At 38.6% G+C, this 10,056-nt stretch overlaps 1 protein-coding gene across 1 annotated transcript in view; it reads right to left on the bottom strand.

The window, feature by feature from the left end:
- Positions 1–391, bottom strand: part of UPP2 (uridine phosphorylase 2) — a 33,677-nt gene extending 33,286 nt beyond the window's left edge. The window contains exon 1 of the mRNA XM_069080859.1: positions 259–391. The gene's annotated coding sequence lies outside the window, so the exon portion shown is untranslated. The remainder of the gene's footprint in view (positions 1–258) is intronic.
- Between the last annotated feature and the right edge of the window lie 9,665 nt (positions 392–10,056).

The raw sequence follows: 10,056 nt of genomic DNA, 5'->3' as shown, positions 1-10,056 counted from the left end.
AGAGAGAGAGACAGAGACAGACAGAGACAGAGAGAGACAGAGAGAGACAGAGAGGAGAGAGACAGACAGAGAGACAGAGAGAGAGAGACAGAGAGACAGAGAGAGAGGAGACAGACAGAAATAGACAGAGGGAGACAGAGAGACAGAGAGAGAGAGAGGTTATATACTGAATGACCAAATGTCTAAACACAAAATATTATTATTATAATACCCCCAACTATATAAAATTTTCAGATTATAGTCAATCCTTGATTTTACCATATAACTCATCTTCCCCCAGTACTTCAATAGCTCCCTCCAGATCAAATGTTGATGTCAGTCCACAGCCTTCAAGTATCTCTACCTTCCCTATCTGCTTTCTTCTCAGCTATAACCCAAACCACAACTTCCTTCCTAGTCCACCTTGCCTTCTAATGACTTATTGCAGGTGGTATTATTTCTATCTCTTGACTTAAGCTTTTCCCATCCTCTCTGTTTAACTTCTGACTCATCATGGATTTACCAGCTATTCACACCTAAACAAATACAAATCTCATCTGAGCCAATAATTTCATAACGGCCTTCAGAGAGCAAAACTGACGGCTATACTTTCCCAGACTTGCCCTGCTCATTCTCTGGAGGAAGAGCTCTTAGAGGAAAACCAGAAATGCAATCACATGATAAAAATATGGTAAAAGAAAAGAAGAAAGGAAGAAAACTGGATAAAGCACAGTTGGGAGAATCAGCTTTTGAAAAATCAAGTGATATCCTTTTCTTAACATAAGGGAAAATCTGCTCCTTGTCCTATTTATAACTGAAGTTCAAATCAAATATCATCCTCCAGATGCAAATCTCCCAATAGTTAGGATCTGCCCTTGGCCTCTGTGAAGAATTGTCTTGGATGAGAAAGGAGGAAGGTCGACAGTTATCCATGAATTGGCCCAAAAGACTCCCGTACACTTTGTGGGATTTTCTCATTCCGTTGACTCACAGCCTCCAATCAAGGAATCTAGGAGAAAATGCCTAGTATCCCTTGATAGAGGGAGATGGAGTTCTCATTAATAGGGCAGGAAATGAGCAATGATTAAGCACCAACTATATTCTAGGCATATATACACATATGTATACACACACTTATGTATGTATGTATATCCTTCCCTTCCCTCCTGGTTACCACTGACTGGCCTCTCTCTACAAGCCATCCTTCTTTACCTTCTCTTCCTTTCAGCTACTAGCCTCCCCATCACCATGCATAATTTTAGAGAAGACACTCCTTATTTTTCCCAGCTACTCAAATGGTAAGAGTACAAAGGTAAATATCATATTACTTGCTAAATAAGAAACTTTGGGATCTTCTGTTGGCCTCTATAAAGCCTTATATCAGAAAGGAAGGAGAAAAGGCCTATGACTGTTGCTGACTCCACCCTGGATTCCCATTCCTTATCTGCCTCAGCAACTCACCTATCTGGAATTCTTTTAGTCAACTGCCACTGTCATACCTAGTCATCAGGAGCACTCCCTTTCCACCCTCTATGAAGTATAAAAAATTCCCTTTTCCTTAGTCAATCAATACAAAACTAAGATTTTTCAAGGAATTTTTATTAAGGAATTAAACTAAAGGAAAACCAGTAACACCTAAAATCTTAGAAAGAAGCAAATTTCCAGGTTACACATTTCTGTTCCCAACTTTAATGTCTAATCAAAAATTGGCCTGGCTAACATAGCTTCAGAGGAACATGTTTCTTTTTCCTAGACTCAAACCCATCTGAGGCTTCCTTTCCCAAGGGTGCCTTTTTCAGACTTTTACAAGTTCCTCTTCTCATTTTATCTTGTGACGCTGGCTTTTCCTTTAGGGGATGGAGTAGAATAAAATCTCTGGTTGAGTTCCCATAGCCAGGTAGGGTAATAGACTAGCACTTATTTAATTAGCCACCCCTAGGTAGAGAAGGACATCATTTTATAGATTGTACTAACATATCAGAACAGAACCCTCAGATATTCAACGATTACCTCCTCAGGAGGGCTATTCGCCTTTCCTGAGGAGCAAAAACCAATTTCCTCACAGAACTCCTTTCCCAAACTCATATAAACATACACATTGCTTCCATCTCCTCCTTTTGTATAATTTAGATTCTTTCTTATTCCCAAAGACTGCTTTCTTGAGCTGAAGTTTTTCTTTAGACCTTTAATAGAATCTAAGAATCACTAGGGTATAGTGGAATAGGGTCTTGTTTAGATTCAGAGGATCTGGGGTCAAGTCTTGGTTGTACCACTTATAAACGATATAACCCTGGATAGATACGCTTGGATTTTCTAGGCCTCGGTTTCCTCATCCATATAATGGGAATAATAATACTTTCATTAATTACTTTACAATGTTATTATAGATATCAAATGAGATAACATATGTAAACATTTGGCAAATCTCACAGTGTTATACAAATATCAACTCTTTCTTATTGTAGTACGTCAGTTGAAAAGGCTTAGGGTATGGGCCTGACAATAAACTATGTTTATGTGTGTGTGTATACACACACATATATACATATACATATATACATATACGTACATACATATACACACTTGCTTTTCAATCTCTACCCCCAAGACATGTAAAAAGGTCAGGAAGTCCTATCTAGTTAGAATGGTCAGCGTACAGTGTTGTAGTCAACCAAATATTAAGATGAAAAGAGACTGGTGGGATGGCTAGGAGGCGCAGTGAATAAAGCATTGGCCCTGGAGTCAGGAGGACCTGAATTCAAATCCAGCCCCAGACAATTAACACTTACTAGCCATGTGACCTTGGGCAAGTCACTTAACCCCAATTGCCCTGTCTTCCCCCTCCAAAAAGCAAAAAAAAAAAAAGAAAAGAAAAGAGGTTAGTTATTTGTACTGGGCATTGCTTACCAATTTAAAAAAAGATACATTGTATGCATTAAAATAATGCTGAGCATAATATAATATTGCAGAAAGTACTTTATAGATATAAAAATATATGTGTACATGTGTATGTATATGTACACATGCATGTATATATGTTTATTATACACATATGTGTATCTGTAGGCATATTGTATATGTCTCTGTGTGTGGGTATATTATGTATATGTATATACATTATATATATGTGTGTGTATGTATGATCCTTTTTTTTTTTTTACAGCAATCGGGGTTAAGTAACTTGCTCAAGGTTACACGGCCAGTTATTTTTGTGTGGGTGCCGAGTATCTGAGCCCAGAACGGATCCCAGGTCTCCCGACTCTGGGGCCCGCTCTAACTTACTGCGCCACCCGGACGCCCCTATGATCTTTAATAAGATACTGAAACTACATGAACACATTTGTGTATCACTTAGTACCTATTGCAAAGTGGTATTGTGAGGATTAAATGAGATAATATTTATAAAGCACTTAGCACAGTGCTTGACACGTAGAGATACTTACTAAATGTGTGCTCTCTCCTCCCTTTAATGGGCATGTCACCAGAATTTCAGCAAGAGGTCTTGCTCAACAGAAGTTTTCAAGACTACATTTCCTAGAGGGCTTTGGACAAGCCTAGAGTGTAGTGATGTCCCTCTGCAAGGACATTGGTGGGGAGTGTGCCACCAGGAGGGATGTTTAAAAAGAGGAGGGCATGAATACAGAATAAGAATCAAGTGAATATGGGAGTAGATGGAGCTATGAATCATTCTAGGGAGCTGGAATTAGGGTGGAGAGACCATATGGAACTGCATGGCTAGGATATCCCTGAACACCGGAGTCACAGCTGGACCCAAACCTCTAGAGCCAACGTGAAAGCGTTTGACTGTTCTCCAGTGAGCTGCAGGAGACTTCCCAGAAAGAAGTGCCCAGAGGCAGATGACAGTGTACTATAAGTATTTACCACTGTGCCCAATGACTTCTGAAGTGACTGTGTCCTGTTCCTGCCATACTGAGGAACTGGGGGATTAAAAAAAATAAAAGAATTAGTATAGAATTCCCCTGGAAATAATCCCTTGTTGTATGGGTTCAGAGAATGTTTTGCTACTGATCCCCTTCTTTGTTATTTATGTTGCTTCCTGTCTAAATGATTTTGTCTTTGGACCTATGTGTTTCTTGCATGGTCAAGCAAGGAGAGAAAAATTTTCGCATTGGATGGCGGCTCGAGGTATAAGTCAAATGATTGATTACCTAACACAACCATACTGGGAGTAGTGAGGAATAAATATTATGTCATCATCATCATCATCCTCATAATGGTTTGATATATATATAATAATAACTAACATTTATATAGCACTCACTTATAATAACTAACATTTATATAGCACTTATAATAACTAACATTTATATAGCACTCACTGTGTACCAGGCACTGTGCTAAGCATTTTATAACTATTATCTCATTTGATCCTCACAATGACACTGGGAAGAAGGCACTATTATTATCCCCATTTTAGAGATGAAGAAACTGAAGCAACCAGAGGTTCAGTGACTTGTCCAGGATCATATAGCTAGTAAGCATATGAGGCAGGAGCTGAATTCAGGTCTTCTTGACCCTATACCCAGTGCTCTATCCACAGTGCCACCTAGTTTCCCCAAATGTCTGTTATTTGAGGACTGTCCTAAGTTCAGAGAGACTCCTCACTGGGGTGACCCCAGCAATTCCTGAGGACCATCATTACTAAATCATATTAGATCTATGGATCTGTGGAGGGAAGGGGCACTTAAATTGGTCAAATCATAGATCTTTGAAGTATTAGAATATTACTATTGTAATTATTATTAAAAGGTCGACAAATATTCTCCATCATTTATCCACTCTATTTCCCTGACTTTCAAGAATGAACCTCCAAACCATCTCAGCCAGATGAAAACTACCTTTTAAGACAAAGCAAAACCTCCCAGGAAAGAAAAATGTATCCTTTCCCTTGATAATCAATCCATCTCAGTATCTAAGAATTCCCTCTGTCAGGAAATTCTTAACTAAGTTATGCCTTAGAAGGAGGAACTTCTCAAGAACTTCCAAATAGTGATGTCATCATTTACTGCAATAATGATTCACCTATAACTTCCTCCATCTTTGGTACAGCATGAATCTTCTATCTCATCTTTCTAAAATATGTGATGCTGTGTGTGTGTATGGGGTAGCAAAGAACTAGAAACAAAGAGGGTACCCATCCAACGGGGAATGGCTGAACAAACTGTGGCATATGAATGTAACTGGACATTGTGTGACCTAAGAAATGTTGAATAGGAGGAACACAGAGAAACATGGGAAAACTCAAATGAACTGATGCGAAGTGAAGTCAAGCGAACCAGGAAAATTTTATACACACACACACACACATAATGACTACAATAAATTTAACTGAAAAAGCAATAAGATGAAGCTAAGTGTGATATGATTATGACTAATCTTGGCCCTGGAGAAGAAATAGAGAAATGTAATTCCTCTTTCAAATGTAATTCATTAGAGAAGTGGGAGACTATGGGTGTGGAATGCTGCATACATGATCAGTTATCTTGGTTGGTTTTACTTAACTACTTTTCTTTGTTAAAAGGGGAGGATGGGAAAAAAATAAAGGGAGGCTGGGAGAAGCAGAGAATCAAAAAAAATGTATATGAGGTCATGCAGAGTAAAGTAGATGGAACCAGGAAAACAACATACACAATGACTACCATAATTTAAATTTACCATAATTTATTATGGTATGGTCCATAGCTGTATGGTCCTGGACAAGTCGTTGAACCTCTGTTTACCTCAGTTTCTTCATCTCTAAAATGGGGATAATAATTATAAATATACCATAATTTAATTACTGCTGAAAAAGCAGCAAGATGAAGCTGTGTGATATAATTATGACTAATCTTGACCTTGGAGAAGAAATGTAACTCCTTTATTTCATTGGAGAGGTGGGGGACTATGGGTATGGAATGCTGTATACATGATCAGTTACATTGGTTTTGCTTAACTATTTTCCTTTTTTATAAGGGAAAGAAGGGGGAAAAAATAAAGGAAAACTGGGGGGGGAGGGGCAGCGAATCAAAAAACTACCAGTGCATTACCACAAAAGGCAGCAATAGAACTTAAAATAAGCAAATAAATGAAGGAATAGATAAATGAAAAAATGACAAGTGCTTGCTTTGTTAGATTTCTTTGTTTGCTTTAGGTACACTCCTGTACATTTTAGATTTTCCCTTTCCTGCTCCTCTACAGCCCACAGTACAGAAAGGAAGAAATGCAAACCTCCCCAAAGCTTCATAAATTACACAGCATGGCCAGCTTTTAAAAAGTACAACCAGAGCAAAGTCCTAGAAGAGAAGCAAAGGATAACCTCTACTTCTCACGGCTCTGTCTTCATCATTTTTCATTCTCTCTCTGTCTTTGTTGCTCTCTGGCTCTTTCTTGCTCTCCCTCCTTCCCTCAGTCTCTCTGTCTCTCTCTCAAGGAATGAACACTACAGGGGGCCACCTCCACTAAGGATGAGTAAGTGATTCTTTTTGTTGAAATACTGGAATGACTAAAGTATGATAGAGGAAATTCCACACACACCACTGTGAATCAACCAGTACTTTCACAAATGCCTAAAGCTTGATGAAGATTAATGACCCACAGTATTCTGTGAATTTGGGGATAACACCTAAGCTAAATATGCCGACAGTCGATTTATGCTTACACTACAGTTGTGTGACGTGTGATATCTTTGAAGCAAATTTTATGTAAAGTCAGTTACAAAGCTGGTAAGGTTGTTCTATAATGGTCTACTGGAAACAGTCAGACCTCCCTGGGGCACTGGGAGGCACCTTTAATTAGGTCCCAGGTTCAGCCAATTGTCTCCTGAGTTGAAGGATGAACTCTCTGGAGTGCATTTCAGGCTTCACTTTGAATTTCTTCACTTAGGGAAGTTGGTTAAAGCCTTAACATCATTCCCATGATTTATATTGCCCCAATTTCTTAGATAAATCAGTGTGCAGAGATCTGATTTAAATGAAAATGTTATTGGTAAGACAGTTTGCATTTCTTTCTCTCCTTTCATATTACAAATGCTATTTCCACTGCCTAAGCTTTAAACTTAAGGAGTTTAAATAGTAGCACAGGCCAATATTCAGAGTTGAATTTAATATAACATCTAAGGAGAGCTCATCTAATCAGAACAAATCCAAAAATGTCAAAATTACTCACCCAACATAAGTATTCCTGTCAGTCCTCATGGATTTACTGGAGTCAGCTAAAATAGATGTCATGCTTTTCTACTATGAGACAATCAGTCTTGAGTTTGAAATCAAAAGATGGAAAAAATATACCAGTATCCACTCTTAATTTGTGGATCTAAACAGAATTTTTCAGGCGTGTTTGCTGTGGCTAGAAAGATGCCCCTTGCCTGGTGTTTTTCATCAGAGATTAGCAATGGAACTTTCTCTTGGACCTTTTCATCACCCCAGTAAATTCAAATATTCCCCCTTCTCTGGTGACCTTTTATTATATACTACAGTTCAGACATCACCGAAACATTTCACCCAGTAGATTGGCTCCCTCAGAAGGTGTGGCATCCTATCCCCACTGTCAGGTTGGAAGCCTGCTCACTGTTTGTCCATGTTCTCACATCTGGCACTCATCCCAGAATGAGTTTGATGGGGCACATGGACTTATTTGCTTTGAGACTAGGTACATGGATGCAAGTCCTCTGTTGGTTTCCATAACAACCCCACTGGGTTTTCCTGCAAAAGTATCCAGTACACGTGAGAACTTTCAGTCCCCAAACAATCACCTCCCTCTCCAAACCACTTCCCCACCCCCATCACTCTCAATTTCTATTTTCATTCTTTCTAATCACAAGTCAGAATAACATCCAAAGTTAATACTTAAGCACAACATCCCTTGAACTTTGCTAGCACAGCTTCTCATACAGATGGCCAATATTTAAACAGTATTCATTTCTTGAGGCCTCACCATCTATCTGGACTCTCTGCTAGGCTGTGTGTCACAGTGAATTGGCTGTTTAGGGGTCAATCCAGGTAGGATTGCTAAAATGTCAATCTGACATTTTTAGAAAACACAGTGTTCCTGTAAAGGATTGTATGGATAAACACACATACACGTGTGTATACATATATAATATACATGTATTTATACAATACAATAATACATATATAACATACATGTATACACATACATACATCTATCTATACATGCATACGTACATATATATATATATATATACACATTCATACACGCATACTGTCACTTTGATCTTTTTGGGCCTTCAGTTTGCTCATTTGTAAAATATGAGGGTTTAATTAAATCTCAAAGGTTCCCCTTATCTCTAATATTCTGTGGTCTTACTGATTCTAGCTATTCTTTTCAGGAAGAATTCAGAATTTTTCAGTAGGACTGAAGCTTATTTCCTTCTTAAATTCCCTCCTAAGGAAGCAAATTACAGTCCTATGCTGATGGAGGCCTTATGAACATTACTCTCATGGCTCCCATATAAGTCAAAGTGTAAAATATTCATAGATGCAAAACTACTCTGAATATTTAGAATTTAGTAATATGCATTGATTTCTTTTCAAGAATGTGTGAAGTAGGTATAATATTTTTCTGTAATACCATAGTATGTGTTGACATATATAACCATTCTCCATAGTGCTGCTATGGTTGACAATTCTTTTTTTTCCTCCTGTATCCCCACATTGACCTTCCTTCCTATAAAACCCAGCCACTAATTCATCTCTCTCTTGGGGAGGCATCAGCAGAGTTTGAAGGTTGGGATGGAGAGAATACATGGAAAGGTCCTAGGCAGTTAAGCATGGTAGAGGTATCAAAGTCAAATAGAAATGGAGGCCATTAAACCATAAGGATCCCTTCAGGCTTCAGTTGACTTATAAAACGATGTATTAACATTATCTATGTTTTATTATATTTTTAATTTATTTTGTTAAGTATTTCCCAGGTACATCTTAATTAATTGGGTTCTGGCCTGCCTTCACACCCTAGGGAGTGTTGTGGGCCATAAATGGCCTGCAGACTGCCTGTCTGACATCCCTGATATAGTGGCATGAGATTCTGAAAACTGGAGTTTAAAGCAATTAGTCAATCAACAAAATGCATTACTCACCTACTATGTACCAGGCACTGTGCTATGCAAGCTCTTACTAACTATGTAGCCTTGAACAAATCAGTTAACCTCTGTGGGCTTTAGTTTCCTATCTGTAAAATCAGAGAGGGAAGTAAGTTGAACAAGATGATGTCAGGTCTTTCTCATCTCTATCCTTAGGACTCCCAGGCTTTTCCATACATCTCACATCTGAACTCTTTATAAAGTGTTCTCTCAGCCCCCTCACCCCCAATTTAGAACATGAGATCCTTAAGGTCAGGGACTGGTTTTTTTTTCTCTTTTTGTGTATCTCCAGCACTTTGCATATAGGGCATAATAAACGTTATTCATTCATTCATTTATTTATGAACTTGCAATGACAATAAGTTTCAATGTTATTGCCTATCCATAATGGGAGATTGGAGTTTCTTCACTGGGAGTTTTTGCTACTGGTGAAATTACAGATTGGGACCAAAGGAATTGAACAAACCTTGACTGAAACAACTGAACAACAACTTCCACACAACAATTTTTGCCATTTCCGTCCAAAATCAGTCTGGCCTTCTGCAGTTCTGTTTGGAGATCCATGGAAGTTTCTAATTAGAATCTAAGAATCTCAGAATTTCACACAGGGTCACCTAGTTAGTCGATCAACAGGCATTGGTGAAATGCTAAGCACTGGGAACCACCCCCCCCCAAAAGCAAAAACATGTAGTTCATCCCTCACCTGAAAAAATAATTCCCTTTATTCTATTCCATTAGATTATAAACTCCTTAAAGGCAGTGACTGTCTCTTGCCTCTTTATACCCCCGGAACTTAGCACAATGACTGAGGTATAGAAAGTGCCTAACATATGTTGATTGTCCAATATGTCCAAAACATGGTCATCCAACCTTTGCTTGAAGACCTCCAGTAACGGGGAGCCCACCCCCTTCCAAGGCAGCCCATTCCACTTTGTAGGGCTAAATGTTGGGAAGTTTTTCATATCGCTAGCTTGAAA

The sequence above is a fragment of the Petaurus breviceps genome, unplaced genomic scaffold (genome assembly GCF_028583685.1).
Source record: "Petaurus breviceps papuanus isolate PSGF00001 unplaced genomic scaffold, PetGlider_PUasm1.0 91133, whole genome shotgun sequence".
NCBI classification, from domain to species: domain Eukaryota; kingdom Metazoa; phylum Chordata; class Mammalia; order Diprotodontia; family Petauridae; genus Petaurus; species Petaurus breviceps.
This window is presented reverse-complemented; position numbering and strand designations above follow the sequence as displayed.